Here is a 13667-nt window from a genome sequence, read left to right as displayed (position 1 = left end):
AATCTAATATATAAATATCTCGTGTCACAATGTTCGTTCCCATACTCCTCCGAAACGGCTCGTCCGATGCTTATGAAATTTTTATGCATATTCAGTAAGTCTGAGAATCGGCTTCTAATCCTAAGTGATAAGGGGTGTCTACTCCAAATCATTTTTTATTTTTTAGATATTTTTTTTTGTTTTTATTTTTTTATGATACAGCATACAAAAATACATACAATCCTTAATTTTCATCCCCTCGACCTCGACCTCGATTTTTATTATAGTAAATTATTTTAATCGAAATAAAAAAAAATCCCAGAAATAATATAGGTAAAACAACGTTTGCCGGGTCGGCTAGTAACTTAATATAGAGATGACTTATTTCTGACTCTCATCAACAACTGACACATTTAATCGAATTTTAGGTCAAAGACATGCTGATTTTTCGCAGTGTTCAAGCAAGTTAATTATGAACACAGATAAATTCTTTTGGACATAGCTGGAGGTCGTAGGCCGATTAGATTTGAAACTGCACGCCACTTGGCTAAACACATCAAGCACAGAAAAGACACTATAGCCATAAAATGGAGTATCAGAATACGCTTCATTCTTTTAAATAAATCAACCATTAAAATTAAAATGATCTTTACAATCTCCATTATAAAAATCCTTCCCAAAACGCTTTTGCCAATAATTGTAATCCTGATTTCTGAGCCCTGACTCATCCCACCGTTTAATGGCCGGAGATAAAAAATAATGTGTTATTTCAAATCGCTTTTCTGATAATGGTTTTGTAAATTTTTAAAAAGGACCTATTCTACCGATTTAACTTTACGGCTTTCTGCGTAAATTGTAGAAATGTTTTGTGTTTCTATGTAAGTTTATATCAATTCCCATATTGATAAATATAACTATTTATCTGCTAAACTAAAATAAGTATCATAAGGGTCTGTTTCACAATGTACGGATAAGTTCTACATAAGTTCCAAATTAGCTATTTATTACTTTAATTGGTAGGATAAACACTATTGTTGCGTTTCACGACTGTCAGATAGCGCTATTCGTCACATAAAGTCCATCATAAGTTATGAGTCCAATGAAGTGTCAAATAGCACAATTTATCTTCTAAATAATGTATGTGTTGCATAGCTATTTGGTACTTTATCCATACATTGTGAAACAGACCCTAAGTGTGACAAAGAGTTCTTCTACGAATGCTAGCTATAGTACAACATATTGTTTAAGGTGGTAATAAATTAAAATATCAATTATTATAAACCAAAAGTAATTGTGACTTGCGATCTAGTAATAAATGTAAATTTAGAATTAAATTTAGAGTTTGAGTTAACAGCCTTTATGGTCGGGGTATCGGGTTCGAGTCCTGGTGCGAAGGGTTAGTTAATTTAAAATGTAAATTTATTCTCTATCTATTGCCGGCAGAGTGGTAACCCGTACATGGAATATTACCATAGAAAAAAAAACGACCGGTTGCACTACGGGAGTACCGGCAGAAGTGAAAATTTGAATATTATCGTTGTGCATTTTTGATATTTTGGAATGGTTAGGGAATAATTTTGCACGAATTGCTTTAATTATCAGTATAAAAGTACTATCATTTATGTGGTAGAATACAATATTTACCCACCCAAACATGACAATTTATATTACATTAAATACGCCGCGCCAGCTGTCTACTCTCTATCCATCTTACGAATTTTCGATCTGGTGACGTGTCCTGACGCGAGTTAAACATTTTTTACCCATTCCAAAAAAAGTGTGCAATGCCGCTAAAGAAGTTGGTAGAATGTTAATGCAACCCCAAGTTTTCCTAATAGTGACTTTCCCCTAAGAAAACGTACAGATTTCTTGTCTCCTTAAAAATATAAATCATACAGCCGCAGGAATATTTCTACGTCATACCGCATATGACGGCTACGGGACTTCAAACAAGTCTTGGAAAGATACGTGCCTAGATTATCTCGGAGTAGAAACATTGTTTACCATAAATGAGTTGGGTTAGAAATGGCAGCCTCATACATTTCATTCTACGAACTCACCTAACGAGTAGCGCTGAAGAATATGTAAGAAATTTCGATTCTCGAAATACTATATCTCATAAACTAATAGTACGACAGTTATCAATTTTATTTATATTTTGGTCAACAATACAAGACAGTTAATGACTAAAGTATAAAACAATTAATGATTCTTATATAAACAAAATGTAAAATGAAAACTTAAAAAATAAATAAGATTTATATAAAATTTTTTTTAAATGTGATAAAATTAAGTTTTTAAGTATGTGTGTGGTAATTTTGTGTTTGTGTGTGAAGTATGTACCTATTAGTTTTTATGTGCATGCACTGTCCTGTTATTGATAAATGCATAAGCCTATCATAGAATTCATGTTAGATTATTCTAACCCAATTACGCCACAATCTGTATCAATTTGGAACGGAAGTCCAGAGATACTTTTGTATAATTCTGGAGATTTTATATAGAGGAAGGGGCTGAAGGAGAAGAATTGTTTTCCGAGAGCAGTCCGTCTTTGTCGTTTCTTTGGGAGTAGAAAGTATAAATGGCCCAAGTTAAGACATGAGGAACTTTATAAAACATAAAGCGTATATGATACAATTCTAGTTTCACACTTTAGTACAAACTTCAACAGTTGTGACAAGGGTATGCAATATTGTATCAAGCAACTATAGTTATGACGAGTGACATCCTGTGTGTGACAAAATAAAGGAAGACGTGTATAGTAATAGTTATATAATATTATTTTATTTTTCACTGTTGTGTTCAACGTGTGTTGCATTTTTGAACAGTTGGTATTACTAATATGTGATTTATGTGAGATGGGGTAATCCGTTTTTATTCATATTAACTATTTTTAACACATTTTCAAACAACGTTGATATGAATCAACCACGTACCAGAGAGCCGTATAGGTCAGGTGTGATTCTCATGCTGTACACCAATAGACTTTCTATGTGCGATTTTAAATCGCTCGTACGGTGAAGGACAGCATCGTGAGGAAACCGGCATAAAGAGATCCAAAAATTCCACGGCGTGTGTCAGGCACAGAAGACTGATCAGCTACTTGACTATTAGAAGAAAACATATGATTACGAAGTCTAACGCGTAGACGTAAAGGGTTGTAGCGCTTTTTTTTTTTGATTGAGCCTCGAAGCAATCCTTCTCAAATCAAGTTGGTTGTGACGCGCAGTGATTTATATGATATAATATATGGATAAATTTCATATATGAGATGAAGCTAAGCTGCAGTTATAATTCTGGACCTCGTTGAAAAAATTTGAGAAGTAGTTTAAAACGCTCTGAAAGTTACGAACAATTTTATGTACACGCTACGAATAAATTTTTCATACTATTGTTAGTAGAAAATCAAGTCGAAATCGAAGTGAATACAATAAAAAGAGATAATCTGTATCATAATATATTCTTATGAGTTATTTATTGGGATCAATTAAATAACGCTAATTAAATATGAATCATCTGATGTGTTTAGTTAAAAAATATGTTTTAAATACGTTTTATTAAAACTTAATAAAATAGTAAAAAACCCTTTTACCTGGTACTTTTAAAATTCGATTTCATACAATGACTAAATTTAATAATTATTGTTTTTATTTTATTTATAAAAGATAGAACAAAGTGTCTGATTCTCTTTTGTTTTTTCTATTCGTGTTATACTTGCTTATTACCAGTGTACTATAACTATTAGACGAGCCAATTAGAGTTGCCTGGAAGAGATCGCTTAGTAGCCCCCTAGATAAGCCCCCCCAACCCCTCGTGGCACCATGTTTTTAAAGTTTATTGTTTATATTATTAATAAATTGTGTGAAAAAAGTATGTATAAATATTTCAGATTCTCAATTCTAACACAGCTAACAGTGTTGTCATATACCAGGTTTCGTAATAATGTTTTATGTACCCATAACATTTCTTTATTTTAATAAATGTTACAACGCAAATGGGAATGTGACGTTTCCTGTCTTGTCAAACCTTTTATTATGACAAAAGATTTAAGGATTTTCATCCTTATGCCTTTGAGTGTGAGAGCATATTTCCCCAACATATTAGAGAATTTTTGTTATGAATAAGAATGCGATTTCATCTATCATTTCGTATGTGAAGAATACTTGGATTATAATGCGATGAATATTTTCCCAGAGTTAGCTTAATGATTAACTTCCTGCCTTGCAATAAATCTCGCATTTTTTTACACGCTTTATATTAGCTTCACCTGTATGTATGTATGTAACCGACTCCTTCGGACTGGATTTTGACCCACTTTTAACGGACAGATTTAATTCAAACTTTGCGCACCTGTCAAAGATCGATGACAATGCAATAATCCGAAAAAAAAATGAATAAAATAAAAAAAAATTAACTAAAAAATAAATAATAGTTTAAAAAAACTAGAACACACGCTTTTAAAGCACATCAAACTAAAAAGTGAAAAATAATTCCTAATTTAGGCTGAAAATGGTAATGAACAAAAAATACTGGTATTATTGTGAAAAAGCGTGGGGCGCTCTGTGCCATATTTTTCGTCTATCGCAACTGATGTGCTTTAAAAGCGTGTGTTCTAGTTTTTTTAAACTATTATTTATTTTTAAATAATATTTTAATACTTAGATATCTGTGTAATATTAGTCGCTCTCCGGTTGGGAATCAACGCCTTACAGTCCCTTACGAAATCGCTTAACCAAAAGTTTTAAATTTCAATAGCTTGGAGGCTCCCGCATATTAGCGAATGCTTCCATAGAAAAGCGAAAAAATATCGTTATTCCCTTAGGCTGTTTCGTGTTCTAACCCGATGACGTTCTGAACCTATGATGCGCAACTAACTGAAAACGGGTTTTGGCTAGTTTGAAACAAAAAATGGAAAGCATTTCATAACTTTAAGCGAAACTAACCTAACTAAAAATTTATTAAGTCTTTCCAGTTAGAGTCTTTCCAGAGTAAATAAAAGGTATAAGTGTAAGAAGTCGAAATACATATATTTTAAATTCTATATTATAAGATGCACACTCAACGTCAAAAAAACGTCCTCAAAAAATGAGCGCAACATTCTAAATTGTGCGCTCATTTCAAATAGTCTCGCGTCTAATAAGTGGAGTCGATGTTATTTATTTGTGTTTTTTTTATAAATAAATTTATGTACTTTTGAACTTTTTTGTGTGTAGTTTTTGACAAATATATTTACTATATAGCGTAAATATATTTGTCAAAAACTACACACAAAAAAGTTAACACCAATTTAACATTTTTTTTTAATTTAAAGAAAAAAACTTTTTAACCGGATTAAAGTTATGTATTATTATAAATTTACAACTATTTAACATCCAACACCATTTGTCTTCAGTCACCGTGACCACGCACGCTGTAAAACACCCGAAAAGTCGGATAAATTTAAAATTATGTTAAATAGTTGTAAATAAAAAAGTCATGTTCGACTCCACTCAATACCTTGTCCTACCGACCACGGTCGGTCGTAAAATTTTATTGCTTTAAGTACGTATACACTGCGTTGTAATAACAACTTTAAGCAATTCGCGTAAGGTTGATTTTGCAATAATATATGCTTGTGACATATACTGTTATAGACATACTGTTATGGAAAGGGACAGAAATAGTGTTTCGGGACACTTTCGAGCGTTACTTTTATTCGCGACTGTGCATCTTGGGTTTTTTGTATATCAATGATTATAACGTATGTTTTAACATATCTTTAGATTGGTTGTTGACACAATTTCCTTGCCTCGCACATGTTCGTTCCTGCATAGGTACTGAGACTTACTCTATTATTAACATATTGTAAGTACCTAGAATAATAACCTACGAATTTACATTTTATACGCTGTGTTCTGTTCTGTTATATAAAATATACAGGAACGCTATCATAAGCCAATAAAAGTAACTGTCTATAAACGGTGGCTCAAATAATAAGTGTATAAAAGTATATAAAAAGGTTTGGTAGTTGAAAAGTAGCGACACCTACAATATACGGCTACGGTTCTTACTCCACGCTCCTTACTAAAGTCTCGTTCTTTTGGTATCTAGACTTCTAAGAGCATTAAAAAATCAGTGGCGCTACGACCTCTTTAGGTCTTGTACACAGATTTCTGAATCTGTTTCATGATCATTTTTCAATCTAATAGGCGAGTAGGTGATCAGCCTCCAGTACCTGACACGCGCCGTCGAGATTTTGGGTCTGAGACATGTCGGTTTCCTCACGATGTTTTTCCTTCACCGTACGAGCATATGTTAAATGCGCTCATAGAAAGAAAGTCTATTGGTGCACAGTCGGGGATCGAACCTACGACCTCAGGTTTAAGAGTCGCACGCTGAAGCCACCAGGCTAACACTGCTCTCTAAGAGCATAAAGTTTTAAATAAATTTCATATAAAGAAAATTACCAGCGTCGCTTATAATAAAATTTGGCGCGTACATAAACGATATAACAAAAGCTTGTCTGCTCTCACCTTAATTTCTCAAAGAACTCAACTTAAACATTAATTCAAAGACGTCTCAAGTCTTTGAAGGCGTATTTGTATACGTAATATTGTCAATGTTCACAAGAAATAAAAATAAGACTTTCATACCAAGTACACATAGCATTATGTAATATTTCCTCTGTATATTTGTGTGTATTTAGTAAACTGTAACTGCGTCATATTTCTTTCACTGTTTTGTGGTTATTTGTTTTTCTAACAGGCATTAGGCAAGTGATAAGCCTTCTATGCCTGACACACGCTAAAATGATTATTATTGGAGCTAAAAGATAAATTAATATTATTATTTGCGGACCTGGGAGTATGTACCTACATATTCCGCAATGGCTACTAAAATTGAAAAAGAAACACTATTACAATTCTAATAAATATAAAAACACTATTATAACACTATTACAATAATAATATTTATCAATAGTATTCATGAGTCTCTTGAACATCGCTAAGTTTTCAGGTTTCTGGGCCCGCAAACAGAGTGGCTAGAAAAAAGTGAAAAAGGATTTGAAACCGATCGAATTGAATTTTGTCGATTCGGGTTTTGATTTGCCCGTACGGTGATAAACAGAAGGGACCGGAATAGTGTCAGGTGTTGTTATTAAGAAACAATCAAGAAAAGCAAAGCTGCTGTCTCACATAGTATTACGGCTCGTGGTTGTGTGACAATAAAGTTTGTTACCATAGGAACATTTCTTTATTTCCTTAAGCGACTCCTTAATCTGTAATTTGAGCGCGTCCTATGATTAATTACTCGTAATATTTCATACAAAATAAACGAGCAAGGCATTAAGAACAGAACTCTAATGAGCATCATTATCTTAAGGAAAAGTGAACTTTTTAGCCAAATTACAAAATTTAACATTTATGATACCTACGTACCGTAATCGTGGTACAAATGAAACAGATATTGATCGTTTTGGTTAGATGTGTGACAACCCAGAACCGTTTCCCAAATTAATCGATTCCAAAATTAAATTTTGTGTACCATGAGCCCGTAAATCGCTTGTAAATGTATTTTGCGCAGATGTATCACAAAACACATTAACGCAAAGCTATAGTGCTAGTGGTAAGTGTTAGAACTAGGTACTTTAAACTTCTAAGAATTTTAGATGTAGCGGTTCTAAGTAGTGAGAGAACTTTATTTAGTAAAAGCTTTGCTTTGAATTATAAATGTTTTAAGTAGGTTCATTCAAAGTGCAATAAGTAGAAGATTATACCTGTTATAATAGGATCTATAGCAGGTACAACTTTACAAAGCGTTGGAGTTATTTGATACAATATTTAGAATTGTTATTTCCTTAAACTACTACAAGTAAAGACTTAATTATACCTTTTTGCATTGAATAGTTTTATTCACTGGCATAAATATTTAGGAGGTATGATATTGACGGTGTTTACTGTTCCTCCACCACTGTTCGACCAGTCTAACCAGTGACTGGCCGAAGGCCCCAATAGCTAAAATCGAGAAGTTGTACACAGCCAAAATCTGTTTTAACGACATTGAAGGGACTATTCCTATTTGGTCGTAAAAACCGATAGTCGTAACAGCCGATGACGTTGTTATTAAGTACCTACCTAATACATAGAATTCAGCCGGAACCTTTGATTTTGGTCAATACAACCGATATGTTGTTCTAAAGACTATACGATGTCGTAATCGGCTTTGACTGTATATCCTTATCGTTCGGAATAACTTCGTTAGCCCGTCTCTAGCTAGTGATTTGTAGGCTCAGATTAAATAGTTAAGATTTTAGATATTTACATTATTTTCACGCTTCTAAAACTTAAAATTATGCAATACTGAAATCAAAATAGACAAATTCTAGCTAGGTAAATATATCCAACGATTTAGGTATTTCTAAAATGTATGAAATCTCAAAACCGCATCAGATTACTTGTCACGGGTCCCCTTATCGCAATTCCAATAAATTACCACAGAGCATTTCAAATGCAGCTATTCCCGCGATTCGGATTACAAAGGGATTCCCGCGACTATCTCCGTGGAATTAAGAAATGTGAGATAATAAGAATATAGCTTTCTTTTGAACCAAAATACATATATCAGAATCGAAACAGTGGTATGGATAAAATAAAAATTTCTTTATCAAAACAAGGCTTTATTCGAATATTAAAATTTAAGTTTATGTTATTAGGTATTATAGATATTTGATATAGTACACGACCTCCGAAGGAGTCGAAAGAGAAGGCCTCTTTCTTCCATTTGTCTACTATATTTTTCTACTCGCTACTCTATCCCGCATCTGCCTAGATTTCTAGTGGGCATCTTCTTTTTCTGCCCACTGGGCCTTTTTGAACTCTCTGGGATCACAACCACGGGCAAAGTGGCCGGTCCATTTCCACTTAAACTTTTTTTAATTTTTAAACCACGTCTGTTATTTTTGTAAGGGAGCGTCAAGTATTACGTCACGAAATTGTAACATGTAACGTGCCGTAACGTTTTTCTGTACCCAAGTATAGTAAAGCGTTTTATGACCACCTTGTGACTCTTTATACCTAAAAGTTACCATTATGTGGTGTAAAGTACTGGAAAGTCGAAAATAATATTAATAATAACGGCTTAATTCAATCCCCGCCCCGCATCGTTACGTTTTACAAAAGGACCCCCCTCCCCAAATTCGTTACGTAATACTGTAACGCTCCCTAAAAATTTTGGAGTCAGTCTGGTTAGATTTAAAGGCAAACCTAGTCCATTAAAATATCTATATAAATTATATCTAGTCTACTAATTATTATTATCAAACAAGGCAATTTTATTTACGATAACCTGTAAAACTGGCGTAATAACACACATTTATAGAAAGTATAATAATTATTTGTATGAACCTAATCTTGGGTAAATAAATAAAAAGTCATTTCACTATATACTTTTATTTCACAACAATCATAGCAAGTGACTAGAGAAAAGATTTAACCCGAGATCAGAAGTGATTTATTAAGTACTTCTTTATTTTTGTTCATCCTTGGACCAACACCGCTAATGGATGTTAGTTGTTACAAAATACAAGCACTGAAATATGGGCGAATAGACGATAGCAGGTAATTTAGTCGAATTTTTTACTGTAACCAGTGTCGCTGTTATAACGCTCAATAGTTCCAACATATATGTTCTATGATTGTTTCTTTAAATTGGAGAATAATATACTGTACTGTACTGATTATTATCAATGTGTAGTTATGGCAGCAGCTGGTTTCACAGTAATGCGCGGCAGAAATGGTCTTTAATAGTATAATTCATTAAGACACTGATCTCGGATTATTTATAATTCATTCTAATTATTTAGATAACAATAATTTGAAATTAAACTAACTAAATCTAACTATAATATATTATGCTTAGCAAGGGCTTCTTCGAAATACCCATCTTAACTTGTAAGCAAGTTAAAGGTCTTTTTATTGGAAAGAAAATAATATTTAATAATATACTATCATTGAAGGTTTTTATTATTGCTAAGGCAATATTTACGTCCACAGAAATTTAAAGCAGTGTACTGGATTCAAACGCCCATTGTATCTTTTAAAGTCAAGATACATACGACCTGTTATTCTCGATACACAGACACCGTTACAGTAATCTTCAGTACCATAGTTTATTAATACATACATACAACCCAAGGTCTGATAATGGCGTTAAGGTTGACCAACTGGAGACACATGATCATGTTGATCTGCTATATATTCTAACGCATCTTATACCTTAAGATGGTGAAAATTGCACAAAATAGTTAACAGATTAGAACATAATTGTCTAAAGTTAAAACATCTTTATAATATGCTTGATAAAGAATTCTATAGTCACAATTAAAATAGTCTGATATGTATCTTTAGGCAAACACTGATTACGCGAAATATAAAGAATAATTAATAGCAACTTTTTATATATTTTCGTAACGAAGTTAAATACCAAATAAATGTGTAGAAAATTCGGTTCGCTTTGCGATCAAGACGAAAGCTTCTGCGCGTTATTTTGCGAGTACGACGAAGATATAATTCTGGGTCCTGGGAGCTCGGTCTAAAATAGATCACGTCACCATTATCATATAAAATTTATTGCCATTTCTTCATCGTGAATGAAGCTTGCGTCTTATAAGCATCGCATAGCGCCACCAGCATACAAACAAGTGCAAATAGAATAATATTTTATAAATATATTTATACTATGCTACTCAAACACCAATATATCTTTAATATTGAACAGATTATCTATGGAATGGATACATAACGATTCATAAATTATATTTTCAGTAAATTTTAATAAAATATCTATTAAATAATTCATAAATAGTCAAAGTTATAATACGTAATTGACGAAATATTTAGATTTAGTACTTAAGCAAACAAATGAACAAACATTACAGCTTGCTTTTAATATTCCGTATCTAAATCTAATACAACTTACTAACTAATATTTAAGAAAGCTATTAAGAAGGTTTCTAATGTATAACTATGGAAGAATAAAATTATGTGAGAAAAGATGAAAGAGGAGTTTCAAAATGAAACGGCGACAATAATACAAAATATTACTAAAAAAAATATATCTGAAACTATTAACGAAAAAGAGCATAAAGCATTAAAAGAAGTACTCACATTAAAAACCAAAGTCAAGTTCTTAGAAAAACAAAGCACGGAATACATGAATCAGAAAACAATAGCACTGAGTTGGAGCTTATTATAGAATATTTTAAGTCAGCAACAATACAAAAATTGATAAGTTTGACCAATGGGAAATCAGTAACGTATGGACATTGGGGCAGAAAAACAATAAAAATTCAAGACCAATACTGATAACTTTAACATTAGCTTGGAGAAAGGGAAACTTCTGAATAACAGAAAAATGTCTCCGAAAAATATATATGCAACATAGGAAGTTTTAACTTTTAATCAAGAGAAAAGAACTAAAATTCAACTTAAAGAAAAAATTCTAACAGAAAACTGGTCTACATCAGATATGACAAACTAATAGACAAACAAATTGAAAAAAGAAAACGGGCACCAAATTTACATTGCAACCGGAAAATTTGCATTTATAAAAAGAAGTAACAACGCTAGTAGGTTACTCAATTTTGGTAATGAAAATAAATTATCCATTTTAAATAGTTTTTTCCAAAAAAGAATAACTAAACAATAATAATAATAATAATAATAATAATCTTTATTTTCTTCTCTCACATACATAAGGTTTTTATGATTAAACTAAGATTATAACATTAGGAAGTGTATGTGAGAGACTGGTCTCTGTAACAGGAGACCTGAGTGACAGATAACCAGCCTCTCCACCACCGGACCGGAACGCGTACAATCATGTCATTGTCAAAGGTTACAATAGAAGAAAATAAGTATTAAGTGCTAAAGAAAACATTGCAAACGGAGTTTTAAAAATAAATTTGGTGTGTGTATGTGTGTGTGTCTCTCTCTCTCTCTAAGTGTGTGTATGCGTGCGTGGGTGTGTGTATATGTGTGGGGGAGTGGGTGAGTTACAGAATGACAGTTATTAGATCCTCTGTTTCATCATAACTCAACGTCTTCAGCCAAGTAGTAACCTTTTTTTTACATTTGTATTTGGGTAGTGGGTAAATGTTAATTTTTTCGTTTAATTTATTATACAAATAACAGCCTAGGAAACAATGGACTTGGATTTCACCCGGCGGAAAGTACACAAACGAAATACATTTGTATATATTACCGTGCCTGAGTCAAACCTGGTAACTCACTGATAAACAAGAAAAACTAGAAGATATAAAAGACATGACAAATTTTAGAAATGCTGTTACTTCTAGTAAAAGATGGAAATGGACTGGACACATTATGATAGAAGATAAATGGACGAAAAAAGCGACAGAGTGGCTTCTTCGCTATGATAAAAGAAAACGAGGAAGACAAATAAAAAGCTGATATTAGTAGAGCAGCTAGCCCTATGTGGCTACGTAAAGCTAGACACCGAGAAGAATGGAAGCTCATAGAGGAGGCCTATGTCCAAGGACAAGCTGTAAAACAGAAAATAACCTTTTTTTTTAAAGTTAATTTCAGTGTTTATAGTACTTCACATTTTTATGTACTATGGTAAGTAGGTAATTTACAGCAATAAAGGCTATTATTATAAAGAAGGTAGTCCAATAAAATAGCTTAAAAGTCGACTAAAATAATTATCATTTACTATTATAACTTCAATAGCTGTTTTGAATGTAATAATAAGTTTTGGTGAAATGTATAAAATCAAACATTATTTATTAATGTTACCTACCTGGTACACTAATAATGATCATCAAATAGCTCTTATTTTACATTTGCTGCCAGTTCTCAAATCAAGGCCGTAGAACGTTAGAGAAGAACTGGCAATAAAGTCTCGGCAACTCCTTTTAGTCACCATATTGAAAACAAAACACCGTAAATGAGTTTTGACGTGAGATATCAAAATTGACTCACTCGCTCAAAGTTTCTCATATAAAATTTGAAATGATGTGCCAACTAGATAATTCATAATCAAATACATACCTTATATTATTACACTTAATAAGATCTAAAAGTAATCACGTGACGTTAATAAAATATTGACTATATTATATGTATATCTATTATGGATGGGTTCGTTATTAATATTACATACACATTTTGTCTAACGCGTGCTAATATTGGGGTTGGTACACACATGTATTTGCATCTTTCAAAATTCCATTTTACTTTCCAACACAAAAGGCCCTGAGTCGAATAATGTTATTTGACATCAAGAACTTTATAAAATCAAATGGACGTATCTAAAAATTCTATTAACAGCGTATTATTTGAAGAAAGTTGTAAAATAATGTTATTCCATAGAAAAGGAACCTATGTACCTTACCTATATACCTTAAAACCTATGGTAACATCTATTCATACATCTATACATAAATATTTTAGTTTTTTTTTTAAATATGTAGGATGTAGTAATAGGACATAAAGGTTTTGTCATTATTACGTTGACCTGCTTTTGTTATGAAATAGAATCCCAAGGTCATTCCATTTTCATGACATTTCTCATATTCTGTCATATAAAATATATGTGTACCAACACATAGGAACATAGATTTCGCAGAATGTTTTGGTATATACTGAATCGTATATAAACATTACTAATATTATTTAATACTAACATTT

This window comes from Pieris napi, chromosome 12, assembly GCF_905475465.1.
Source record: "Pieris napi chromosome 12, ilPieNapi1.2, whole genome shotgun sequence".
In the NCBI taxonomy this organism is placed as follows: domain Eukaryota; kingdom Metazoa; phylum Arthropoda; class Insecta; order Lepidoptera; family Pieridae; genus Pieris; species Pieris napi.
Note: the sequence above shows the minus strand (reverse complement) of the source record.